Source organism: Tiliqua scincoides, chromosome 13 (genome assembly GCF_035046505.1).
Source record: "Tiliqua scincoides isolate rTilSci1 chromosome 13, rTilSci1.hap2, whole genome shotgun sequence".
Lineage (NCBI taxonomy): Eukaryota > Metazoa > Chordata > Lepidosauria > Squamata > Scincidae > Tiliqua > Tiliqua scincoides.
The window spans coordinates 8,491,393-8,518,892 of NC_089833.1; the positions used below are offsets into that span (position 1 = coordinate 8,491,393).

The following is a 27,500-nucleotide window of genomic DNA, read 5'->3' on the forward strand; positions in this document are numbered from 1 at the left end:
GCAGAACCTTAAGCCCTCCACAACCACCGTGCCATGCTGTGCCTGAGCTGATCATGCTGAAGGAAAACTCAAAAACCTTCAAAAGCCCCAAAGTGGATAAAATGTTTTTAATTATGAAACCAACCGTCACCTCGGCAAGCCCTAAAATGTAATATGGTGCCGAATGCAACCATCTTGGACTATTGGAAAGCCAACTGCAGGCCTTGGTACACTACAGATCAGCAAAGGAGCTTGACCAACCTGTTGCAAAACATGTTACTTCTAACTTGGAAATCTGTCCTACAAAGGTAGGATGTGTTTTAGCTCAGTCTTGAGGTTATGACCTCAGGAACAGGGTCTCCGCAATGAGGACAAGGCAGATTAGTCCGAGGAGCAGGTAGAGTCAGGAATCCCCTTGGGTTCAGATACAGGAGGCCCCTTCTCCAGGACCCCACTGACTAGACTCTACACCCTGTCCACAACCAGAGGATACAGCTCTGCCCCTCTCCTCAAATTCAGAGGACCCCTTGGAGGGAGCCACACAGTTTGTGCTGTAAGAGTTGGTGTTTAAGAAATCAAGCAAGGGTACTTTAAGCCGCAGACAGCTTCCCATGAGAAGGGAGTGAGGTTAGCCATCTTAAACTCCTCAGTGAGTGTGTAAACCCTGAGTCAATCTCACACCTCTGTTGGAGCAACACTGGAGTCTGCCTCAAGTGTTGTGTCCGGCCCAGTTGTTTTGCAGAGCCCCTCAGTGCTGTCCATGGTCCTGACTTTGGGTACCTGCAGAATCTTCTGAATCCATGAAGGCCTGGCTCACCTGACTGAGCGCACACTATGTCTTTGGTCCTCTTGTACTGCTCAACCGCTTACGACTGTACCCAGAGCAGGAAACTGCTTTGGTTATCTCTAATTAAAAAAAAAAAAAAAAAGATGGTAACAAATTACAGTTTTTAAAAGTCATGTTGACATCCCAGGCAATAACCAGTAGGCACCTGTGCACAGGCCCACATGACTTCCTGGGAGAACTTTCTGTTTTCCACATACAAAATAAAGCAGAGCTGGAAAAAATGCAAATGGGGGGCGGAAACATAGCCTCAAGAGGACAGTGTCAAAACTAGGTGTGACAAATGGATTTATTGTGTTTATTGTACTAAAACAAATACAATAATTTACTGTTGCCTTAATTGTACGAACAATTTATTGTGCCAAAAGGTACTTGGGAGGCTTTGACTTAAGAAAGAGAGGCTGAAAGGGAGATCGAATGGGAGATTCATTTAACTTATTGTACCTCTGGAGTGCTCAATGCTGTTTGGACTGAACCTCTGACAACAAGAAAGCGCTTGACAAAAGCTGATGATTTTTCAGTCAGTCCACCAAGGATTCCGTTTTACCTTAATGGGATCTGCGTGTCCTAATTGTCTGGGCAGCTTCTCAGATCCAAACCACCAGCTGTTGTCAGAGGCTGCCTGGATCTCCCCTAGAATCCTTTGCACCACTCTCCAAAGTAAGAACCCGATGCAGCGCTGTCTCCCTCGGCACAGAAACATGGGCCGAAATGAAACTGATGAAGGGACGAGTTTGGCTGGGGAGTGCGTTAGGCCATTGCAGGTCCAGAACAGTGGCCAAAATATGGGGTAATTTGTTCCGGTATTTCAGCAGCTTTGCATGATTGATGGAAAGTTTTGTTCTTCTGCTTGTGGCCATTCTATAGTGCCGCCCCAACTCTCCACCCCTCTCTGTTTTCCTTCTCCATTCCCCCCTCCTACAATTCCCCTAATAACTCTGGAGTCTCTCTGCCTTATGAAGTAATGGTATCTGTGACTTACTGAATTAACTGTATGGAGCTGAGCTTTGACACTGTGCTTGTGGTCTGCCATAGCATGTGATCCTGTCTTGTGTCCTTGGCACTTCCCCAGAAGCTAAACCAGCGGGGCTTGATCCTGAGAACATGGATTCTACAGCTCAGGATTGGAAGGGCTGGGACTTGGCTTCCCTTTCAGAGAAGCGATGAGCTGGTCTCTGGAATGCTCAGTAAATAAACATACATGGATCTCTCATCTTCTCCAGGCCAAACTTTTCTCCAAAAGGCTGATCTCATTTATAAGAAGGGCTTTTGTTTACCAGACTGTTTTCATATCACCTTCAACTTTAGCAAAGCAAAGTGCTGAATATCTGTTGACAATACCCAAGTCAAAATACCAGACCGGAAGCCCAGGCGAGACCAGTCTAGTCCTCTTTCTGATCAGTCTTCCTGAGAGACCCTTCTCTTAAATATACTAACGCATCTCATTCAACTCAGTGAGCCATAAATTAGAGGCCATCTCCTTTCACCCTCTCTATTTAGGGCAAAACTGTGCTGTAGTCTTGAGAGTGTGTGTTTTAGTGGTGCAGTAACCACAGAGTGAGGATGCAAGCAAAATACAATCAGAAGCAGTTTTCATTGGTAAAACATTGTGGAATTTGGAAAAATGATCTCACAGATCATTACAGATAGTTGTGTGACATTTCGGGACAGTACCTTCCACAGTGCTGTGTAGCCCACACTCACAAAGACGCCTATGAAATCTTGAGGAGGGAGGTGTCACTTGGGCTTAATTTGAAGCCAGGAAGTGGGACAGAAAGGATTAACTGCCCCCCCTATAATTAATTGCACCCTCTAAAAGCAACTTTTCTGGAGAAAAAAAATGGCACAGAGTGGACTTGAATACATTTGGGGAGGCAAGTGATGCATGTAGTTAGCTTCTTAAGTATCTCAGGGACACCGTGAAAAGTGAACTATGCAGATGACACAAGTCATGCTTCCCCCACAGCAGTTCTGTCAGCATATCAAAGGGTATCAGCTTGAGATGATGCGCACTGCAAGGATCAAAAGTGCTAAAACAGAGCAGCAAAGATCAAGACCTAAATTTCCTTAGGCTGGGCGCATGCTCAAAGAGTAGATTCAAATAACCACATCCAACCTTTCGCAAGGTAATTGCTTTTTTTTAAAGTTGCCTGTGCTGGGGTCTAGTTTATAAGAACATAAGAACAGCCCACTGGATCAGGCCATAGGCCCATCTAGTCCAGCTTCCTGTATTTCACAGCAGCCCACCAAATGCCCCAGGGAGCACACCAGATAACAAGAGACCTGCAAGGCCTCCTGGGAATTGTAGTTAAGAACATAAGAACAGCCCCACTGGATCAGGCCAGAGGCCCATCTAGTCCAGCTTCCTGTATCTCACAGTGGCCCACCAAATGCCCCAGGGAGCACACCAGATAACAAGAGACCTCATCCTGGTGCCCTCCCTTGCATCTGACATAGCCTATTTCTAAAATCAGGAGGTTGCACATATGCATCATGGCTTGTAACCCGTAATGGATATTTCCTCCAGAAACTTGTCCAATCCCCTTTTAAAGGCGTCCAGGCCAGACGCCAGTTTAAATGGTCCATCCAGCTGGGTGCTTTCCTGCACAACGAATACAAAACAGAGTGACTGAGAGACGGAGCTGCAAATTTGGTTTTTCCAGTTCACCTCTCACCTCTGCCCTGAATTCTCACTAGATTGACCTTAGGCAAGCCACTCCCCTCAGCTTCAGTTACCCCCATCTGGAGTATGGAGGTAATAATGCTTACATACTTTACAGGGAAAGCTTCAGTTGTCGGCTTTAAAGACAACTTCAAGATAACGCATGTGAAGTGCCTTCCCCAGTCAGAAAAAGTTCTGTACAAATGCTAAAGCATGGTTGCCAAACGTTTTAGCACAGGGACCCACTTTTTAAAATGACACTCAGTTGGGACCCACCTAGCTTTACAAGACTTAAAAAGCTACATCTTACCAGCTGCTCAAGCCACTGCTTTTATCCTTTTTACTACGGTAGGGGTGGGGACTGTCTTCAGCAACTGTTACCCTGCACATGCCAATCTTGTCTAATCTCGGAAGCTAAGCAGGGTCAGGCCTGGTTAGTACTTGGATGGGAGACCGCCTGGGAATACCAGGTACTGCAGCCTTATACCAGAGTCTTTCCATGCCCGATCTTGTCTGATCTCGGAAGCTAAGCAGGGTCAGGCCTGGTTAGTACTTGGATGGGAGACCGCCTGGGAATACCGGGTGCAGTAGGCTTATACCAGAGTCTTTCTAGACTGAAGGTTGCCAACCATTGTCTTCTGGAGCATTTGTTCAGGGGTTGGACTAGATGACCTATAAGACCCCTTCCAACTCTGTGATTTAGCTGCACGTTCATTGGACGGGACTATTCTGGTGGTCTTGCATTCCCTTCCACCTGGCCGATAAGAGCCAAGGCGTAACACACACATGTGGCTCAGTTTCGCTTTTAATGGAACTCAATATATTTTCTTTGTCAGCCTATAGAGAGGGAATTTCCTTCTTGAGTGTTTTTTTGGGCCTGTGTTCATTGGCTAGGGACAATTCTGGTGGCGTTATATTCCTCTAAGCCTGTCCTTCAAAATGGACTGTGACACAATGATCTACTCATAAGTAAACATGCAGTGCAGCTCAAGTTCACTTTCTATAGGGCTCAGTGCATTTTCCAAGTCAGCTATCAGCTTGTCAGTTTCAGTTTCACGACCCACCAACAAACAGGTCGTGACCCACAGTTTGGGAAGCACTGGTGTAGTTATTCTCAGCAGTCTGGCCACCCTGGAGCCAAATGCACGGACTCAGTCCCCACATAGTTCTTGCCAAAGAATGGGAAAGCTACCTTGCTGGATGAAAAGGACTGAGGGCCCAATCCTATACAACTTTCCAGTGCTGGTGCAGCCTCAATGCAGCCCTAAGAAAAGGGAACAAATGTTCCCCTACATGGGGGAGGCCTCTGTGGATGTCCCCTCCTGAAGGATGCAGCATATGCCCCACTTTTTGGCAACCTTCAGTCTCGAAAGACTCTGGTATCGCGCTCTGAAATGTGGTTCTGGAACAGTGTCTAGTGTGGCTGAACAGGCCAATTCAGGAGTGACAATCCCTTCCACACTGGGAGCAAGTGCAGTCTGTCCCTGGCCTGTCTCCCTGGCTATGGGCCTTCCTTCTTTGCCTCTTTGCCTCAGACTGTTGGCCAAGTGTCTCTTCAAACTGGGAAAGGCCATGCTGCACAGCCTGCCTCCAAGCGGGCCGCTCAGAGGCCAGGGTTTCCCACTTGTTGAGGTCCATCGCTAAGGCCTTCAGATCCCTCTTGCAGATGTCCTTGTATCGCAGCTGTGGTCTACCTGTAGGGCGCTTTCCTTGCACGAGTTCTCCATAGAGGAGATCCTTTGGGATCCGGCCATCATCCATTCTCACAACATGACCGAGCCAAAGCAGGCGTCTCTGTTTCAGCAGTGCATACATGCTAGGGATTCCAGCTCATTCCAGGACTGTGTTGTTTGGAACTTTGTCCTGCCAGGTGATGCCGAGGATGCGTCGGAAGCAGCGCATGTGGAAAGTGTTCAGTTTCCTCTCCTGTTGTGAGCGAAGAGTCCATGACTCGCTGCAGTACAGAAGTGTACTCAGGACGCAAGCTCTGTAGACCTGGATCTTGGTATGTTCCGTCAGCATCTTGTTGGACCAGACTGTCTTTGTGAGTCTGGAAAACGTGGTAGCTGCTTTACCGATGCGTTTGTTTAGCTCGGTAGCGAGAGAAAGTGAGAGAAAGAGAGAGAAAGAGCATATGCCCCATTGGCATATCTATACCAGCACTGGAAAGTTGGATAGGATTTGGCCCTAAATCTTCCTCCCTCGGTGCCAGATGAAGATCGGTAGACACTCAAGTGATGAGGGCATTTTCAGCCTCGTGCAACTCTCCTAAAGACGTTTGAATAACATAATTCAAAAATTACCTAAACGTGGGAGACATGTCTCTGCAAACATGGTCTCTGCTCTCCCTTTCGGCAGCCAGAGCAGCGGGTAGGAAGAGAAATGCTGGCACTTAACAATTTCTGTCTTCCCGCCCTTGACCTGGCCCAAAAGGGAAAAAAAAAAAAGGATCTCTTTTGTTTATCATCTGACTCCAGAGGAGAAAATGTCCCATCTGGGAAAATAACAGATCAAAATAATGACTATTTTCAAGGCGAATATTTTCCAGATTCTCAATGTTTGGAAGTTGGAGTCCTTGCCAGGAGTCACTTGTCATTAAGAAAACAGAAACATATAATCATCATTTGTGAAAGTAAGCAGCAGGGTTCTATGTTGCACAATGCCATCTCGCTGTTCCTTGCGAGGCGATCGTGGCTGTAGTTCCTGTGAGTCCCCCCTGGGACTCGGTGCAATCCACCTATTATTTCCCTGTGCATTTGGATTTGCTGTCATCTTGCTGATTTGGCTGGTGTATTTCCCCTGAGAGATGTAAAACAGATGTTAGTACCTTGTTGATGGATCAGCTTCCCTTAATGTAGAAACGGGGCAGGCTTGTGACTTGCACAGAACTCTTAATCTAGCAGACCTGCAGATGGCCTTTGGCTTCTCCACAATCTTCACTCCTAATTGCATTCTTCCCTCCAATCTCTGTCTGTCCCTTCCTTGGTTGCTTTACCCCCCTCCTTCCGTTATTTGTCTTTAGACTGTAAGCTGCTTGGGACAGGAGCCTATTTAATTTGGCTATGTAACTGTAAAATAACATGTGCACTGAAGGCACTGCATGTATAAATACATAGCATTTGCATCCATTTATTTATGAACATAAGAACATATGAACAGCCCCACTGGATCAGGCCATAGGCCCATCTAGTCCAGCTTCCTGTATCTCACAGCGGCCCACCAAATGCCCCAGGGAGCACACCAGATAACAAGAGACCTGCAAGGCCTCCTGGGAATTGTAGTTAAGAACATAAGAACAGCCCCACTGGATCAGTCCATAGGCCCATCTAGTCCAGCTTCCTGTATCTCACAGTGGCCCACCAAATGCCCCAGGGGGCACACCAGATAACAAGAGACCTGCAAGGCTTCCTGGGAATTGTAGTTAAGAACATAAGAACAGCCCCACTGGATCAGTCCATAGGCCCATCTAGTCCAGCTTCCTGTATCTCGCAGCGGCCCACCAAATGCCCCAGGGAGCACACCAGATAACAAGAAACCTCATTCTGGTGCCCTCCCTTGCATCTGGCATTCTGACGTAGCCCATTTCTAAAATCAGGTGGTTAAAATCATTTTTTTGTTTGTACTTCGAAACACTTGAAATTTAACCATTAGGTGCCCAGGAAACTAGTTTTTTTTTTTGTAAACTGAAGGCTCCTACACCAACCCAAGGTTGGCGTAATGACTTACAGCCCAATCCTATCCAACTTTCCAGCACCGGTGCAACTGCAATGCAGCCCCAGGATAAGGAAACAAATGTTCCCATACCTTAAGGAGGCCTCTGTGACTGCATCCTCAACACAGGAAGCGGTGCACAACCCCATAGGTACAGCAGCACCAGCACTGGAAAATTGGATAGGATTGGGCCCTAAGGTTGGTGGGTCATCCAGGTTGGTGGTATGTCTAAACAAAGCCCGCAAGATTTTTTAAATGGCTGTTACTTCACAGGAGCAATGCAGAAATAACCATTTGTCGTTCCCAACTCTGTTGGCCCCATGTCCCGCCTCTGCTTTCCACCTAGCTACCTCCATCCTCAGGTTGCACATGGAGACAGTGCAGCAGCCTGGGGTGCCATTTAAGGCATGGCAAATCCTGGACCGCTGTCCAAAAATTGGCACCCCTTTAAATCCCTAGAAATATAGTCTGTGTGGCACATGCTTTGCTGTTGAGAGAAGGAAGTCTTTATTTTACCCTGCCTGATTGGGAGAGGGGGGTGTTGTTCTTTCCCATCAATCATCGCAGATAAATTCTGCCACCGAAAGCAATATCACTAGTAGGGTGAGATAAAGCTATTCCAAGGGCAAAGCAACTTTCTCTTGGAGAGGATTAATGCATGAGCTTGAATTTCATATTCAGGCTCCAACAGGCCGCTATATAGAAGGTTTGAAAGGTATTTTATTCCAACTCAGGTTGGCTGTTAAGGAAACAATTCCCCTTCTCCCTGCAGAGAGATGGGATAGTGGTCTGATTCTCTGTTTCTATTTAGAATATTTCTACATTGCAACAGGAACGAACTGTTATCAGAGCGGTTTACAAAGAAACAGGAACGAGGGTGCTTTATTTAAGTGGCTCACAGTCTAAACGTCTGATCTCAGAAGCTAAGCAGGGTCAGGCCTGGTTAGTACTTGGATGGGAGACCTCCTGGGAATACTGGGTGCTGCAGGCTTATACCATAGTCTTTCCATGCCCGATCTGGTCTGATCTCGGAAGCTAAGCAGGGTCAGGCCTGGTTAGTACTTGGATGGGAGACCGCCTGGGAATACCGGGTGCTGTAGGCTTATACCATAGTCTTTCGAGACTGAAGGTTGCCAACCCAGTCACAGTCTAAAAAGAAACACAAGGTATACACACATGCACCCCTTTATGTATCACTTTTCAACAAAAATGGTTTATGCAGCAAAATGAATGGGGGCAAATGGTTCTTGCCAAACACTCGCAGTCTAAAAAACAAGCACAAGGGAGTCACCAACACGACCACAGAGAGGAGTACCATGCTGGGGTGAGGATGAACAGTTACCCTCCCTTTGCTAAATGGAAAAGAATCTCCACTTGGAAAAGTAGCTCTTTGCCCAGTTGCAGAAGGCAACTTCCTGTGTTTCTTTCTCTACTAGACGTCTCCCTTCTGGTCTTCTCTTAGTCATCAAGACAACTTCCACTTCTAACCCAGGGGTGTCCAAAGTTTTTGGAAGGAGGGCCACATCATCTCTCTGACACTGTGTCAGGGGCCGGGGAAAAAAATGATTAATTTACATTTAAAATTTAAATAAATTTTACATAAGTTTACATAAATAAATATATTAAAGATGAACGTATGTGAACGCATGACGGTCTTGCAATAGCTCAAGGCCTATAAAAGGCCTTGCACAAAGCAAGGCCGGCCTTTCCTTTGCTGCTGCTACTGCATCACAGACGTGAAACAGCAAGCAGTGGAGGAAGCCCTCATCCCACAGCTTACGCAAGAGGTCAAACAGTCACCCCTACGCGGAGAGCAGTTGCGTCAGGCCAGTGCAGGTTCCAACAAATCTCCGGAGGGCCAGAGGCTCATTGGAGACTGGGAGCTGTCTGAGGGCCGCACCGAGAGGCCTCAAGGACCACATGTGGCCCCAGAGCCGGGGTTTGGGCACCCCTGTTCTAACCAACTATGTGGTGGCCTTCTCCTGGGCTCAGAACACTGGCAGTCAAAGAGCCCTCTGCATGCCTTACCTCTCTGGCATTAGGGCAGCTCAGCTGATCGGTGGCTTCATTAACTACCACACAATCCCTTAGGGCGCAATCCTATCTTGCGCTGGAGCAGGCAAGCCAGGAGGCTTGCACTGTGTCCAGCATGAGATAGGGCACCACAGTGGCTCAGCTGAAGGTAAGGGGAAACTCTTCCCTTTACCCCTGGGTAAGCCATCTCCTTGTACTTGCACCACCTCCTGAGGCGGCACAAGTCTGAGGAGAGCAGAGTGACTTGAAGCCGCTCTGCGCTGCTCAGGGGTTGGGATCTGGCATAACTGCTTGGTCCCAGCCCCACTTCCCGCTCCCTGCCTGCCCACCCCTGGGGCTGCCCATTGTCTACCCTCCCCCTGACCCAGAACGCCTCCCTTCCGCCTCCTCCCCACCCACCCCAGAGCCTTGTGTTGGCCTAGCTTGGCCGACACAAGGCTCGGTCCCTCCATCGGCACAGGGGCTGAATTCAGCCTCCGCAGGCCTGCGCATCTCTGTGCGCCAGCCTAACTGACTCACGAGGAGGCACAAACATGCCTTACGGCACGTTTGCGACCCTCCTGGGTCAGCGCAAGGGCACCTCAGGATTGCGCACAGAGTGTGTTACTGCACAGCTATCTCAGATGGAGCCCCAGAGGCAATTTCATGTGCGAGAATGCCCCGAAAGTGAAGCAAGGCCAGCATTTTTTCAAGATGCCTTTGGACACATTTAAGTTCTGAACTGACTGTTGAAAGGCGCAAGAGTGAAAAGCATCAGGGCACTGGAAAAACCTGGCCAACTTTTCTGGGTGCAAAATAATGAACGGGACTTCTGCCAGAGTGTGGCTGGAAACAGAGCTGCTGACTTTGGACAACTGTGAGTCAAGACAATAATTATTCCACTGCCTTTCAAAAGCCCTTCCTTTTCAGCAAGTGCCATTGAACAGCTATTTATGCGATGGAAAATACATGCTAAATACACCTGAGGCCTCGATCAAGGACAAAGCTGAAGAATTATAATACTGTACCGTATTTTTCTTTCATATCCTCTTGATGCTTTTGTGTTCCTGCTTTCTCTAGGTCACAAATTGTATGAGGCACACTGTCTGAGGCTAAGACAACACTTTTCTCCTAGAGATGTCAAGTTTCTCTTGCTGGTTTCATGAGCATCAGCCTTTCTTTGCCTGTCAGAAATGCAGTGCTCTTAGCGAGGCTGCTTCTCCCTGCATATGTCTCACATTTTGATGGGGCTCCGCAGTTTGACAGAGGAGTTCACACTCTGGTCTGATTAAGTTGACCAGCATCCCCTTGCATTTGAAGGAGAATGGGCGAAAAATGCCAAGGATGATTTGTTTCTGCGCTTTCCTTGTACGTGCCACAGAAGATGCGCAAGATACAGAGCAGAAATGACAAGGTACATGTGCCACTGTCACGTCTGATGAATTTGCCTCTAGTTCTTAAAATTTCTGCCACTCCACTCCTCACCTATTTCAGGTACCACTGGGCTCTAGTGGAGATTTGAGAGAGAAAATTGGTGCAACAGGCTGACCCAGCAATCTTCAACCTTTCGAATCTCACAGCACACTGACAAGAACTCTAAAATTGTCAAGGCACATCATCGGTTTTTTGGCAATTGATAAGGCACGCCACCAAGTAGATGGGACTCGTCAGCCTGGGAAGGCAGCTCATCTGAGAGAAGGAAAACTCTGATCGCAAACCTCCACTGTCTTGTGGCTACATCCAGTTATGGAAAAGGCTTCAGGAGTCAACCTCGAGGCAAAATCCGGAGCCGGAGTCCCTGAGGCAGTTCATGGCTGAACACTGCAGGTGGAAACACTGGAAACTGCAGGTGCGGCGGGATGATTCCTTTTCCAAGCTGATATTTTGAGTGTGGTTGGCAACCTTCAGTCTCGAAAGACTATGGTATAAGCCTACAGCACCCGGTATTCCCACGTGGTATCCCATCTAAGTACTAACCAGGCCTGACCCTGCTTAGCTTCTGAGATCAGATGAGATCAGGCATGTGCAGGGTAACAGTTGTCCCTGTAACAGAGTGTGTACCCCTGGGGGCTGGGGATAAGAATAGGCACTCCGTTTGGCTGTACTTGTCGTAAGAGGCGACTAAACAGCCACCGGGTAGATGGGACTCATCAGCCTGGGAAGGCAGCTCATCTGAGAGAAGGAAAACTCTGATCCCAAACCTCCACTGCCTTGTGGCTACATCCAGTTATGGAAGAGGCTTCAGGAGTCAACCTCGAGGCAAAATCCGGAGCCGGAGTCCCTGAGGCAGTTCATGGCTGAACACAGTCACGTTCTGGCAACTCCTGCGACGCCGCTGGAACCAACTGTATTGGCCTCTGCCTTTCCATTGGACCATTCCAGTGAAGTGGAGAGGGGGGATTTGCTGCATGGGTAACAGCCTATCCTCCATACCTACTTTACCCAGGCTTCGCGCTCTGGAGAGGACACTCTGTTCCATAACCACCATTCAGAGCGTGACACCATAGTCTTTCGAGACTGAAGGATGCCAACAACCATTTTGAATGTGAGTGTGTGTGAGAGAGAAGGTGAGCTATAATGGTGATTATCATTGCCAGAGCTCACAGGTAGCTAGGAATTGCTGTGGCCAGGCTGATCAGGTGACCAGAAGCTCTGTACCGATGGTATTTCCGTGATCTACCAGCGCAGGCATTTGTAGGGCAATGAACTCTTAAAGGTCCTCTCTCCATACCTGGTCCAAAACTATGGCAGAATCTGGGGTTTGGAATAGTGAGATACAATTTTCCTGTTGAGATCGAGGAGAACTGGCAAAAGTGCTGGGGGTGAAGGGGGCACGACTCAGCTTCCTTCCCAAACCAAGACAGTGCCAGGATTTGTCCCAAATTGCTTGCCTGCATGGAGTCCGTGCCCAGAGTCGAGAGGCAAACAAATGCCTTTGGATATCTTGGGGATGTCTCCTCTGTCTAGTTCTGGGTTGACCGGTGGCTCAAGCAGGCAGTCCAGCCCTCAAAGCAAGATCTGTCCCCTCCCTCCACCTCTTGGCCCCCTTCTCAAGCTGTGACGACTCTCGGATTAAGCCGTTGGCTCCAGGCGGCCTTGTGTTCCCACAGCAACTTGTACGCCAAGCTGCTTTAACAACCTCCCCCTTCTCCTTTCTTTCTGAGTAGCGCAGTCTCCGTTTCGAGCACCAAATGTTAAGAAATCATAAGACGGTCCTTGAAATATGGCCCCAGTCCTTCAGTTCCGGCTACTCTTCTTTCTGGTTTCAGATCCATTCCGGGCCATGTTACAGGGGATATTACCAGAATGCTTTGGATCCAGGGCCTAGGAGAGGGGGGTAAAGGGGGTAATTTGTACCCAGGCCCAGGGTCAAAAGGAGGGCCCAGCAGCCAAAGGAGGGGGCCCAGAAATTTCCTGAGATCTTACATTTTCCTATCTACTCGTTTCGCACATGGGATGCTGGGGACCCTACCACGACTGGGGATGTTGAAGACCCTACTGATGCCACATGGGTTAGTAGACCTGGGCTCCAAAGACTTTTCCAGCCGTCTCTCCCCTCTCCCCACTCTTTCGCCCCTCCCCCTTTGCAAAGGCACCCAAAAGAAACTTCGTACCCCCTGATAAAATTCCTCTCAGGGGCCCTGTTTGGATCTCCAGGCTTTTTGCTGGATTCAAATCAAAAGAAGCTGAAATTCTCCTGACCGTAAATGTATACAAAACAAAGACACAAACGGTCCGCTGGAAATTGTGGGTGAGACAACAAAACTTGCGTCTGGTCCGAATGCCACATTTCCAGTTTCCACCGGGTAGCCAGTTTAAAAACCAAGCCTCCTTTCAAAAGTTGCCCCTGATTCACAGCATCTCAAGTCTTTTGATCAGTATTCCTTAACAGTAGATGCTGCATGAAACTCACATCCATCATTTTTGTTTAAACCCTGGCAGCCCTCGCCCACATTCATGCAAAGAGTATTTTATAATGAGAGTTTTAAGGAATCCATTTACATGTTGAGCTCTTTCCATTGAATTTCTGGTTTTAAGAGGCCTTGAGGGGCCTGCGTTTGTTGTCGCTGTGTGTTGCTTTGGCCTGCAGCAAAGACAGCCAGAGTTGCCTCTCTCGGGGAAAATAAAAAAAGGAACTTTTACATTCACGATTGGAGTCACTTGGAACGCTTACTGTGTGTTTGCAGGAGACAGTAACTTTCGGGAGGCCCAAGAAGCGCGTCGCCCACCAACTGCAAGGATTGGGGTCATGTGGTGGGGTGACTTCACTTCCTTCTCTCGTTCCAACCTACCCATTTATCATCCTGATTTTGCTGTCCCAGCAAGATTTAGGGGCCTTTCCAGATGATCCAATTCCTGAGCAAAAGATGCACGCTTGTTGGGCAGGATCCAGGCGTGGTCCCACAAGGATGCTCTTCCGTTTGAGGATGCACGAACCACAGTCAACGGTTCGCGGCAAAGCGTTTCCTCATCGTGTGAGTCCACTGTAGTTTACAGTGCTGTGTGGCATGCGATTGCACAAGAGTTGTGTGAGTCCAATAGCCCTGTGACAGCACTGATGATGAGACCAATTTTTTTTTTTTGGGGGGGGGGGTCCATTTTCAGTGTTTAATTCCATCTTCGTGTCTACCTCTTTAAATAGCCAGCAATTCCCCTGACCTACCACTAGACCGATACCTTTCAGCCAGTGGTGTGAAGACCCCTAGTGATACTTTAATATACAGCAGGTGATATTTGCCCCCACTGCCATGATGACTGTGTGGCACTGCTTCTCCTAGCCTCATCCCACCAGAAATTGAGGAGGTTGGGATGCACCAGTTCTGACACACCAGTAGTGAGGTGTGGCTGTGCTGCCTCCCCCCCCTTACCTGATGATCTACCAGCCTCTGGTCTACCCACTCTAAAGTTCTAGCTCAGCACTCTCAACCTGTTCCTCTTCCTCTCTGCCTTTTCCAATCCTGGGAACAGGAGGAGGAAGAGCAGTGGAGGTGGGAACCTCCCACCAAACTGCTCCCTCAGGCGTCTGTTTCAGTTGGCCTCATGAATGGGCCAGACCTGAGTATTCCCCTAGCTCAGCACTCTCAACCTGTCTTCATTTCCTCTTCCTCTCTGCCTTTTCCAATCCTGGGAACAGGAGGAGGAAGAGCAGTGGAGGTGGGAACCTCTCACCAAACTGCTCCCTCAGGCGTCTGTTTCAGTTGGCCTCATGGATGGGCCAGACCTGAATATTCCCCTAGCTCAGCGCTCTCAACCTGTCTTCATTTCCTCTTCCTCTCTGCCTTTTCCAATCCTGGGAACAGGAGGAGGAAGAGCAGTAGAGGTGAGAACCTCCCACCAAACTGCTCCCTCAGGCGACTGCTTCAGTTGGCCTCATGGATGGGCCAGACCTGAATATTCCCCTAGCTCAGCACTCTCAACCTGTCTTCATTTCCTCTTCCTCTCTGCCCTTTCCAATCCTGGGAACAGAAGGAGGAAGACCAGTGGAGGTGGGAACCTCCCACCAAACTGCTCCCTCAGGCGACTGCTTCAGTTGGCCTCATGGATGGGCCAGACCTGAATATTCCCCTTTATTTTTTTGATAGAATATCATGCTGCTTCCACTCGGTTATGGCCATTCTGCGTAGGATGCACATGTCCCTAAGGGGGTATGTGTGTGTTTTAAATAATCTACCAATCTTATTTTCCTACGACTCCAGGTCTACTCTGAGCCCTGGAGCTAAGCATAAAGTGAAATCGTACCACCAAGCAGTTACCTGGTAATTCTTGTCTTTCTCAGGTATTTCCACCATGCCTACCAATCTGTTACTTAGATTCCTGTAGCCTTTCCTTTGGCAGCTTCTGGGGGTGAGGTCCATTTCAGTTCTGTCGGACATCTCCCCTTGTTTCTGCAGAAGTCGCCGATGCCGAAGGTGATTTAATTAAATAATATGAGGGATTTGGGTCATTTTGACTTGCTCTGTTTTCCTCCAATTCCATTTAAATGAAAGGAGGAAAAGAATCCAACATGCCGCAAGCTAATTATAGTGTAGTTAAAGCTTCTCCAACAAAATAAAACATATACCCACGTACTGTAATTCTGACTGCAGCCTCAATTAGGCCTGATTCCCAATGCAATCATAAAACTTCCCATACGAAAACAACCGACCGAAGGAAGCCACATCCAAAGCCTGACAGCATCCTTCGGCATGCTTTCTAGAAACACAACACATGCACACACTTTTATGTACACAAAGGAACTGAGTCGAAAGCTTATATAGACGTAGTGGTGAAAATTTGACTTGAGATGTTAACGGCTTGCACAGCGGATGAGGAAGCAGCAATGCACAGAGGTTTGAGAGAACTGTTGGGGGAGATTAGGGACAGGTTATGGTTCAGAAGGGGGTGTTTGGGGACAAATGCGCAGGAGCAGTGCTCTTTGCATGTCCAGAACGCTGCATGTATTGAGCAGGCTCTGCTGCAGCGAGTCTCTGGCTAAACTGCAAGGGCTTCTCGCAGACCCAGGAAGGGAGGGGCCCGCTGTTCTTTGACTGGATCTGAGCGAGAACAGTGGAGAGGTTGGAATGTGTGTCCCTCGTAACCCTGGGCTGCACCGATTCCAGTCAGTCTGGTGCCGAGATTCGGGTTTCACTGTGGACTTTAAAAAAACGGCCATATTTAGCATGCGCTTCCCTGGCTCTGTCAGGCCGGGGGGGGGGGAACCCACAGCACAACTAATAAAAAGAAAAAGCCAAACACAAACAATGTAATTAATGGGGACGGTGTGTTCCCATAAGCAAGAACATTTGCCCAACATTTCCTCACTTCGATATTTAACCTTAAGCAGCAATTAGGGGTTGGCGGTGAGGAATGCATCGGGGAAAACCCACAGAGGCTCTCCAATATCTAATTTGGGAGAAAGGGAAGGAGACAGTCCCTCCAGCGAACCAGCCAGGTTCTCTGAGCAAGGATGGCATGTGCTCCAACCATACCTATTAAGTAGGTGCAGTCCTTCCTTCACTGCAATACCGGTTGTTGATTTGTACCGACCTCGTACTCCCTCCCCCCATGTTGGAATGTGGCCTCCAAATGTACCAATTTAGCTGGCCGGATACCAGCATACTTATTTTGGTCCTGCATCGGACACAATTCATAGTACAAGCCGGGTTTTTGCTGTGCTGGATCAGGTTTGTGGGACAGGCCCCCCCCCCAAAAAAAATGCCTTTTGATATCCCCACATGTGAATTGTAGGTGGATGAGGATCCCTCATCTGCAAGAGGGATCTGAAGGCCTTAGGAGTGGACCTCAACAGGTGGGAAACCCTTGGAGGCAGGCTGTGCAGCATGGCCTTTCCCAGTTTGAAGAGACACTTGGCCAACAGTCTGAGGCTAAGAGGCAAAGAAGGAAGGCCCATAGCCAGGGAGACAAACCAGGGACAGACTGCACTTGCTCCAGGTGAGGAAGGGATTGTCACTCCCGAATTGGCCTTTTCAGCCACGCTGTTCTAGAACCACCATTCAGAGCGCGATACCAGAGTTTTTCAAGACTAAAGGTTGCCAACAATATGTGAATTGTATGTGAAGGCGAGAAGGCATTTCCTGCACATACGTTTCCTGGGGGGGGGGGGGGGGTTGGACTAGATGATCTATTAGGTCCCTTCCTACTCTGTGATTCTAAGGCGACCGTTCTGAAGTGGAGCGTGCCAGCCACCAGACTTTACAGGGAAATTTTGGCTTGCTTTCCTAGCCAACTCATTCATTAATGTCACATGAAACTAGGTACCCTTTACAAAACTGTTCAAATGTCCGTGTGTTTTGTTCGCGGTGGAGAAAGGAGCTGCTATTCTATACCTCTCAGTCTTAGCAGGAAATATTGAATGAAAAGGCTGAGATGCTGGCAGACCTGGAGATATTTATTCAGCTCCTTTTGCCCGACAACGGCGACACTATGGAATCCAGTAAAATCACCGAGAGGTGGTAGTCAGGGAATTCTGAGCTTTTTTTTTCCACCAGAAAACATCATCAAGCATTGCACACTTTCTTACCGCTGAACGGAATAGCTGAAAGCAGGCCATGCAGCCTCCTGCAAATCTGCATTCAATTTCAATGAGAGAAGAATACATGCAGCCTATGAAACAGCCAGTTTTGTTCAAAGCCAGGTATTGGCTGCCCAGCCATCCCTCGCTGCCTTTCTCTTCCAGACATTGAAGCTTCAACAATCATAAATTAGTTTCTGTCTGCAAAGGGGGGGGGAATCCCAAAGATCCCCTCTGGCTCCATCGAAAGACCTGTTTGAGAGAGAAGATGCAAGAAGAGAGATAGCAGGCTTATTCAAACCTCCAGCACATAAAAATCAGCAAATAAAAATCAGCTGTACTCTCTCCCCTGCAGAGCAATCTCTGCTGAACCAAATAACTGCTGTAGGTATGGCAGACCAGGCATCGCAAACTGGCATCAAGAAGACACAGAAAGAGAGAGTGATGCTTGATAAGCTGTGTTGGCACATGTAGAATAGAAACCACAGGTGACATAAGCCAGGTTTTTCAGATATTTAGTGTTCTCTCCACAAGAAGACTATTTTCACGGCTGGCTCTTCTCCTGACATAGGGATTTTTTTTTTTCCAGTCCTCAAATGAGGAGGCTTGGTGATGAAGTCACAGGTGCCTCATTTGTCTAGGAATGGTCATAGGGGCTAAGCAATGTGTGAGATGTTGTAGGGTTTTAAACACCCCCCCCCCCAAACCGCAAAGGATTTATGTTTCTTTCTTCTCTTGCTTATGTGTTGACCGCATAAGTAAATGATGTGATTTGTGGGGATTGCCAGTGATAAAAGGCATCATCATCATCAGTGGTGTTAGAAACCTCCTCCCATTCCTCACAGGACAATAAATCCCACCTTACTGTGGCCCTCCTACACTTGCATTCTTCGGATATGCAGGAGCGAGGCCCCTTTATATTTGTGTAGGAAACTAGCAATTCATCTCCTTAACCTCTGACTTCTCAGTGGAGGCCACCCACCAGAGCTCCAATTAGCACGGACAAGGGTAGTGACGCTGCTAATTAAGTGAGGTGGGAACAGAGTGGTAGGAAAAGGAAGCTTACTGTGGGTCTCTGTCATATCCTGTTTAGTGCGACTGGTGCAGATGTCCAGTTTTCAGTTCCAGACATGGTCCTTGCAGAGTGTCCAGCTGGAATGGGTTTAAGCTTCATGATAACATCTGACATAATGAGAGAACGCGGAGATGGCACCGATATCAAAAGCGATTCACAAAGCAGCCAAGGCAGAGTCAAAATGCCAGATGTCCATCTTGTAATTAAATCTTGACTCCCAAATAACTAGTGTATATGTAATGGTTGTAGGTAGGTAGACCCACAAGCTATCTTTTGGGACCTGCCTTCTTCTAAGTGACTCATATGATCTTAGAGATGTTCCCTTCCCCTCTGCATATAGCTCTCTGTTTCCTGTAGTTCATTATCTTACATAAGGATATGTAACCCCGGGTATAATGAAAGTCCTCCGCAATAAGAGCGATACTAAGATTGCTACTCGCTCTACGGCAGACGCAGCCAAGAAAACAACCCAAGTCTGTTGCTTGGCTTCTGCTAGCTTTGTGGTTAACGACAGGCCTCTCTCCTCCTGGAGCTCTGCTGGCATCATTAGGGATCCTGGAGAACAAGCAAAAATGTTCTGGCATGAGCAGGATCTCTATAAGTTATTGTTGTTGCAAGACCAAACAGGCATGCAAACTTCAGCTCAGTTCAAAACAAAGCCTGGTCGTGTGCCAAGTGGGAGAGGGGCAAGAAGTTAGAGGCCAGGTTTTCAGTGAAATTCCAAGTTCAGCTTCTCATGGGCGCGCACAGATTTCCCAAACCCGCAGAAGAGATTTTCCTCTAAAACATACCCATTCTAAGCCTGTTAGTTCAGTACAATTCGTTAGTCTTGCGTTCAGGTCATAGTATAAGGAGTGGGGTACCAAAGGGCCAATTCAAGTTAGGGCCTACATTCCCGCACCGGCATAGCTGTGCCAGTGGGGCATGTGCTGCATCCTGCAGTTGGGGGGGGGGCAGTCATGGAGGCCTCCTCAAGGTAAGGCAATATTTGTTCCCTTATCTTGGAGTTGTATTGCCCTTACCTTGGTGCTGAAGAGTTGCTTAGGATTGCACCCTTGTTATTGGCAACCTTCAGTCTCAAAAGACTCTGGTATCGTGCTCTGAAAGGTAGTTCTGGAACAGTGTCTAGTGTGGCTGAAAAGGCCAATCCGGGAGTGACAATCCCTTCCACACCGGGAGCAACTGCAGTCTGTCCCTGGTCTGTCTCCCTGGCTATGGGCCTTCCTTCTTTGCCTCTTAGCCTCAGACTGTTGGCCAAGTGTCTCATCAAACTGGGAAAGGCCATGCTGCACAGCCTGCCTCCAAGCGGGCCACTCAGAGGCCAGGGTTTCCCACCTGTTGAGGTCCACTCCTAAGGCCTCCAGATCCCTCTTGCAGATGTCCTTGTATCGCAGCTGTGGTCTACCTGTAGGGTGCTTTCCTTGCACGAGTTCTCCATAGAGGAGATCCTTTGGGATCCGGCCATCATCCATTCTCACGACATGACCGAGCCAACGCAGGCGTCTCTGTTTCAGCAGTGCATAGATGCTAGGGATTGCGCCCTTAATGTTAAATAAAATTGTCGGCTTTCTTTAAAATTCAGAGTGGCTAACAAATAGCTGTTAAAGAGTCTTGAAACATACTTGAAACACCCATCGGTTTCGTTGGGTGACCCTGATTCTGGTGTTTGTAAGAGTAGGGGTACAATCCTAACCACGTATGTCAGTGCTTTCCAGCACTGGCATAATGATGCCAGTGGGACGTGTGCTGCGTCCTGCAGTTGGGCGTCATTCATGAAATCCTCCTCAAAGTAAGGGAACGTTTGTTCCCTTACCTCAGAGCTGCATTGCCCTTATGTCAGTGCTGGAAAGTTGGTTTGGATTGCAGCTGAAGGCACTGACATAAGGGGTTAGGATTGCACCCTAGGAGCAAAACCTCTCTCTCCACACTATGCAGTCTTTAATCATGTCACACTTCCTTCACAAGCTAAAAAGCCCCAATGTGGCCTTTCCTCATAAGGAAGATCCTCTGATAGTTTGATACTTCTGATGGTTTGGATTGCCCTTTTCCAGTTCTACAAAGTCTTCCTTGAGGTGTGGCAGTCAACACTGTCCACAGTATCCCATACGTGGCCAGGCCATAGCTTCGGAGAAGGGCATTATCAGATTTATTCTCGATTCCTTTCCTGATGACCCCAGCATAGAATTTGCATTGCCACTCCTGTCTCTTACCAAAGACCTACTATATCATCACTTTGCATGCCGTCATTCTTTCTATTACACTACGGACGCAATCCTAACTGCGTCCTGGGCTGGCCACAAGCATGCCGTGAAGCATGTTTGTGCCTCCTTCAAAGTAAGCCTTGCTGGCACCCAGAGGTGCGCCAGCCTGTGGAGGCCAGATCCAGCTTCTACAGTGGTAGCCGCAGGTGAATCTGCGCCGTCCGAGCTCGGGGGTCTGGGGGTGTGTGGGGAGGGTGGGGAGGAGGCATTTTGGGGGCAGGGGAGGGCAGGCAGGCAGCGGGAGGCGGGGCCAGGACCCAGCAGTTATGCTGGGTCCTAGCCAAGTTCCCAAGCGGAATGGCTGCAGGCTCCTGCGTTCTGCTCAGATCTGCCCCACCTCTTTAGGAGGCACAGCTCTGAGTAGACCCATTGGGGCCACTGCGACTCTCCTTAGGGCAAGGGGAATTTTTTCCCCCTTTCCTCGGTCTGAGCTTCAGCCAATCCCAAACTTGTGCTATATACGGCGCAGGCCCTCCGGCCTGCCTGTTCCAGCACAAGTTAGGATTGCGCTCTTAGTGTCATCTTTGTCCACTATAAGCGCTTCCATTTCGAGTGAATGAATGTGTGCTGTGAGCGCCTTAAGCTGTACGGAAACATTTATACATCAAGAGACGTTGAACCTCCTCTGTCGTTTCAAAGCTCCACTGGGGTTCGAGTAAGCTAAGAACAAACCTGTTGTGTGATCAGTTTTTTATCAATTTCAGTTGCGGATTTACTGGTTTTTCTACTGTACGAAAATGTTCTTGCAATATCTTTATTTATTGACTAATTGCCTGTCTTGTTTTCTAGTGGAACAAGGCTACTTCCTGCTTTTAATATTTCTCCATCTGTCCCGCTGGTTGCATGGGAAATTTTGCAGAGACGCGTATTTTTCTCTCTCCAACCAACTGGCTTTTTACATCCTTTTTAGGATGTATGTATCATTTTTGCATGTCTTTGTTCATGAAAGCTCTCAGTTAACCTTGAGTGGCTCTGCACTTGCTGCAGCGTTTGAACGGGCTACTGTGTAAACGGTAGTGATCCTAGACTTTTGATTGAGTTTGTCTTCTCATCCTGGCTGAAGCCCACCGGGATTATACTGGCAAAAAAAATGGTTGGCAACCTTCAGTCTCGAAAGACTATGGTATAAGCCTACAGCACCTGGTATTCCAAGACGGTCTCCCATCCAAGTACTAACCAGGCCTGACCTTGCTTAGCTTCTGATATCAGACAAGATTGGGCATGTGCAGGGTAACAGTTACTGGCAATGCATGACAAGAGCCCAAGGTAGACAGGACCATGGACAGTTCACTGAGGAGCTAGATGCAAGGGAAAGCAAACCAAGGAGCTTAGGGTGTTGCTCCAGCGTTGGTTTGGAATTGACCTGCAGCAAATTGGGTGTTCTAAGTCAGGGGTGTCCAAACATTTTGGCAGGAGGGCCACATCATCTCTCTGACACTGTGTCAGGGGCCGGAAAGAAAGGGTCAGGAAAGAAAGAATTAATTTACAATTTAAAATTTGAATAAATTTACATAAATGAATATATTAGAGAGGAAACTTATACGAATGAATGAAGCTTTTGGAATAGCTCAAGGCTTATAAAAGGCCTTGCACAAAGCAAGGCCAGCCTTTCCTTCGCTGCCACTGCTGCGTCACAGGCATGAAACAGCAAGTAGCGGAGGGAGCCCTCGTCCCACAGCTCAGGTGAGAGGTCGAACAGTTGTCCTCATGCTGAGAGCAGTTGCGTCGGGCCAGCACGGGCTCCAGCAAGTCTAAGGAGGGCCAGAGGCTCATTGGAGACTGGGGGCTCCCCGAGGGCCTGATTGGGAGCCTCCGAGGTTTGGGCACCCCTGTTCTAAGTCCTACCTTCTTGGAAGGTAGCAACTCAGGATTAAAGGGGTCATGTTCTATTCCAGAGATGTGCTGGAATGCCTCCTGCTGCCCCAGCACTTGGTTTGGTTGTAGATAAGTGTCCGCCTAAGAAATAATGTAACCAGAATAAAGTCAGAACATGGAAGCAGGGCTTTGTCAGGAGCAGAGGATACAAGCGTCATTGTTCTCTGGAGCCTGTCCTCTTCAGTAGGTGGGGATGGTCAATTTCAGTGGCTCTCTCCTGAAGGAGGTATATGAAAAACCCATCCTCATCTTCCATGTCCTTGGATCCCTTCTCTCATATTGCAGGTATCAGGGTCTGGGGCAATGGCAGATGACCAGCTTCTGAAGCCACAGTTAAAACATGACCTATTGCTTCAGAAGGTGGTCATCTGCCATTGACCCAGACCCTGATACCTCCAATATGAGAGAAGGGATCCAAGGACATGGAAGATGAGGATGGGTTTTGTTCATGTGTTACACACTTTATTTCTGCTTGAATGATGTTGTACAGCACAATCTTTTAAAATGGCATCTGCGCGTGCTGTCAAAATCCTTCTGGAAACCCATACAGTTTTAATCTTAAAATTAACCCGCCGTTCCTCGTGACTTCTTCAGTGGGTTGCATAAGTGATTCAAGGGGCTTAGAGTAGTTTTTGCAGTACTTGGTCTCGCTCGTGGCTTAACCATGGTCAACGATTCTACCAACCAGTCTCAGCTTCCGTGTGAACCCAAACAGTGTCAGAGAGAGAGGGGGGGGGGTGTAATCAACACTAAATGTCTAGCAATTCACACTTCATTAGTGCGAACCGCAGAGGTAGGTGGGGGCGCATTGGGAGGCGGGGAGGAGGCGTTCGGGGGTGGGAGGAGGAGGGGGGATGGGGAGAGGGCAGGGCGAAGGCATGCTGGGAGCACCATAGGGAGGCAGGAGTTTTGCTCCATTAACCTCGTTAACCTCCATGTCAGGCCGTCCACCTGACACCGAGGCTCTGAATTCTACGCCAACCCTCGGGTCGTCGAATCGAGTAGTCCCAATCTGAGGCTACTCACTTTACCCGGGGGAAGGGGATGAGAGTCCCCTTCTCCTGAGGAGGTGGCGGTGGCTGCCTGGGGAATCCTGGATGCCTCAGCAGCCGTTTTTTTTGCACCTCTGCAGCCCACGCGCTGGGCGGCTCAGGGTTGGGCTGCCCGCCAAATTCTCATCAAAGCAGCGTTGACTTCTGTGGCTTTAGGCAAGAGCTTCTGTTGCATGCTGGGAGCCAGTGGGACCAGAGTGCTGAGCACATGCTCAGGAGTCCCCAAATCCTGATATGGACCCCACTGGCGGTTTGACCATTCCTTCCCGTCTGCTGCGCTATATGAAGATGAATGGCTCACAGGTGACAGAAAACAAGCACCGGTCCCATAATTGATTGGATGCAATTTGAGTATTAAGAAAATAATTTCTGTGTATACTTGGCTGCCCTGGTTGGGATTCCCATTTCTTCTTGACCTGTTCTTAAAATGTCAACATGTAGCCATTTAGTAATATTGCAGGTGTCAGTATAAGTTCAGAGAATGTATACTGTGGGACGATTGGTGGTATATACACAAATAAGCCAGTGCTCTTCCATGGAATTTGGACCTTCCTGAACCCAGGCCTTCAGATTCTATGAATGAGTTTCAAAGCCCCAGTCTCAGCACAGATCCCCGTGGGACCCCACTGTTTACTCGAGGCTCCATTGTAAAAGTTGCCCATTCGTTTCTATGTTTTGTTTCATTTTGCCTGTTCCCAAGCCATAAAATGACCTGTCTTATCTGGTTGGCAACCTTCAGTCTCGAAAGACTATGGTATAAGCCTACAGCACCCGGTATTCCCAGGCGGTCTCCCATCCAAGTATTAACCAGGTCTGACCCTGCTTAGCTTCCGAGATCAGACAGGATCAGGCATAATAGGCCTGCATAAATTCCCACAGCAGCTCTTGATGATGTGGGACCTTTTCAAACCCAACATGATTGTATGTCTGCATTCCCCGTTGCACATGAAGGCACATTCCAAAGGGGTCGTTTCCAATGGCACGTGTAGCAATACTCGTGCAGCTGAACATGGTGCGTTTCTTTCATGGTATACACTACTGGAAATAGCCCTCTGGACATGTTCCTGAACACAGGGTGAAGGCCTGCTCACAAAATGCTAAGCATCAGATGCACTTGAATTAATCCAATGTGTACAGCAGGGGTCTCCAAACCCTGGCCTGGGGGCCAGATGCGGCCTGCGGAGAGCCTCTATCCGGCCCGTGGCCAGCCTCTGATCCCCTGAGAGCCTCTGGCCCAGTTGACCGAACACAACCAGAGTTGTGCTTGTGGGGTGGGGGAATGGGGGTCCATTTAAGTGTGTGCTTTATTTCTTGGGCTGTGTTGGTGCTTGGAGAAATCCCGGACATTTGAGCCCATTCATTCATTCACCTAAGGTCCATCTCTAATGTATTTATTTAAATTTTTCATTTAATATTTTTTTCCCGGCCCTCGACACTGCGCCAGATATTTGATGTGGCCCTTTGGCTGAAAAGTTTAGAGACCCCTGGTGTACAGAACCAACCCTTCGCTTTATGTCCAAACGACCCCCAACTGTCCCGCAAGTAACAAAACCAGAGAAAGAGAGACCTTGTCAAATCCACAGCTGCTGGGTGTAAGCATAAAGTATACATAATGCTGGAGTAAAACATTTAGAAGTGGACCTGGACTCCAACTGCAGGTCCTGTAACAGGCCAAGCTAAGTGCCCTCACAATTTTGGCATCCCCCGGCTTTGGCACAAAAGAATGAACTCCTTTCCGGCAGTGCAGGCTCATCCCCACCGTAGAGAGATGTTTTAATCTTCATAAACCATCCCAGGAGAAAGCCTGGCAGGAGCCAACATCCCAGTGTTTCAAAGCTCAAAAATAGCAACATCATAAAAGGTAAAATAGCTAATGTAATTCTGCAGCCCACGGTGTCTCCGATAAAATCAGAGTGATTGAGTGAGTTAGGCGGGGGGTGCTATTAATACTCTCTGCAGGGCTGTCTTTGCGCGCCAGACTCGAGGATTCTTCAGCGGTGCCTGGCATGCAGAACGGAGGCTGTTTTGTAAGCTGACTGCCATTATTGCCTACCCAGAAAGCCAGTTAAAGTTCAGGAGCGACATTTCTTGGTACATTTCCTGCCAAATCAATGAACTATTTGGTTGTTTCCTAGAACTGTTTAACCCCTAGGCTGGAACCATGTGGAAGCCAGAAAAATTGGGGTCTGGAGACATGGATCAGGGTCACTTGGTTTGCACCTGAATCCAAGAAGGTCAGAAACACAGGTGCCACAGATTAATTAATTAATGCAGTTTGTGACTGTGACTGCATTAAAAATTAATGCAGTTTATTACTGTGACTTGAGCTTTTTTAGTGTGGCTTTCATAAACAAGAGTGTTTTGGTGTTCATCCAAACAGCTAAGGCAGTTCACACGTTACGTTGTGTGCGCATACAAATATTTTGCACACGCATGCATTTTTTTTTTGCGCGAATGACTGCACTTGCGCTTCTTGTGGCAAGAGTCCACATGGGGACCCTTGAAAGAGTACCCAAATCACATGAACTGCTGGAGACGCGCCAAACATAAAGCGGATTCACACGTTGGAAATCCACAGTTGGGTTACATTGTACACAGTCTGCATGCACATTGAACACTATTGTATGGATAGTATTACTGTTGCAGAGTGTTGAGGGTCTCAAATAGCAGACTCCAACTTTTGGGCCTAGACCCCAACAGGGCAGAGGGACCCTTATAAGCAGAGGGAAGTGGGTTACCTCAGAATGCCAGGTGTAAGGGATGGCACTGGGATGCGCGTCTCTTGTTGTCTTGTGTGCACCCTGAAGTATTTGGTGCGCTGCTGTGAGATACAGGAAGCTGGACTAGATGGGCCTGTGGCCTGACCCAGTGGGGCTGTTCTTATGTTCTTAACTACAATTCCCAGGAAGCCTTGCAGGTCTCTTGTTATCTGGTGTGCTCCCTGGGGCATTTGGTGGGCCGCTGTGAGATACAGGAAGCTGGACTAGATGGGCCTATGGCCTGATCCAGTGGGGCTGTTCTTATGTTCTTAACTACAATTCCCAGGAGGCCTTGCAGGTCTTGTTATCTGGTGTGCTCCCTGGGGCATTTGGTGGGCCGCTGTGAGATACAGGAAGCTGGACTAGATGGGCCTATGGCCTGATCCAGTGGGGCTGTTCTTATGTTCTTAAACTACAATTCCCAGGAGGCCTTGCAGGTCTCTTGTTATCTGGTGTGCTCCCTGGGGCATTTGGTGGGCCACTGTGAGATACAGGAAGCTGGACTAGATGGGCCTCTGGCCTGATCCAGTGGGGCTGTTCTTATGTTCTTAAACTACAATTCCCAGGAGGCCTTGCAGGTCTCTTGTTATCTGGTGTGCTCCCTGGGGCATTTGGTGGGCCGCTGTGAGATACAGGAAGCTGGACTAGATGGGCCTATGGCCTGATCCAGTGGGGCTGTTCTTATGTTCTTAAACTACAATTCCCAGGAGGCCTTGCAGGTCTCTTGTTATCTGGTGTGCTCCCTGGGGCATTTGTTGGGCCGCTGTGAGATACAGGAAGCTGGACTAGATGGGCCTGTGGCCTGATCCAGTGGGGCTGTTCTTATGTTCTTAAACTACAATTCCCAGGAGGCCTTGCAGGTCTCTTGTTATCTGGTGTGCTCCCTGGGGCATTTGGTGGGCCACTGTGAGATACAGGAAGCTGGACTAGATGGGCCTATGGCCTGATCCAGTGGGGCTGTTCTTATGTTCTTAAACTACAATTCCCAGGAGGCCTTGCAGGTCTCTTGTTATCTGGTGTGCTCCCTGGGGCATTTGTTGGGCCGCTGTGAGATACAGGAAGCTGGACTAGATGGGCCTGTGGCCTGATCCAGTGGGGCTGTTCTTATGTTCTTAACTACAATTCCCAGGAGGCCTTGCAGGTCTCTTGTTATCTGGTGTGCTCCCTGGGGCATTTGGTGGGCCGCTGTGAGATACAGGAAGCTGGACTAGATGGGCCTATGGCCTGATCCAGTGGGGCTGTTCTTATGTTCTTAAAC

The 27,500-nt window shown here is 48.5% G+C and overlaps 1 protein-coding gene and 1 pseudogene across 1 annotated transcript in view; one reads left to right on the forward strand and one right to left on the reverse strand.

Moving 5' to 3' along the window:
* LOC136663868 (ankyrin repeat and fibronectin type-III domain-containing protein 1-like) overlaps positions 1-27,500 on the forward strand; it is a 473,183-nt gene that overhangs the window by 424,395 nt on the left and 21,288 nt on the right. The gene's annotated exons all lie outside the window — the stretch shown is intronic.
* Positions 11,138-11,251, reverse strand: LOC136633783 (5S ribosomal RNA; annotated as a pseudogene).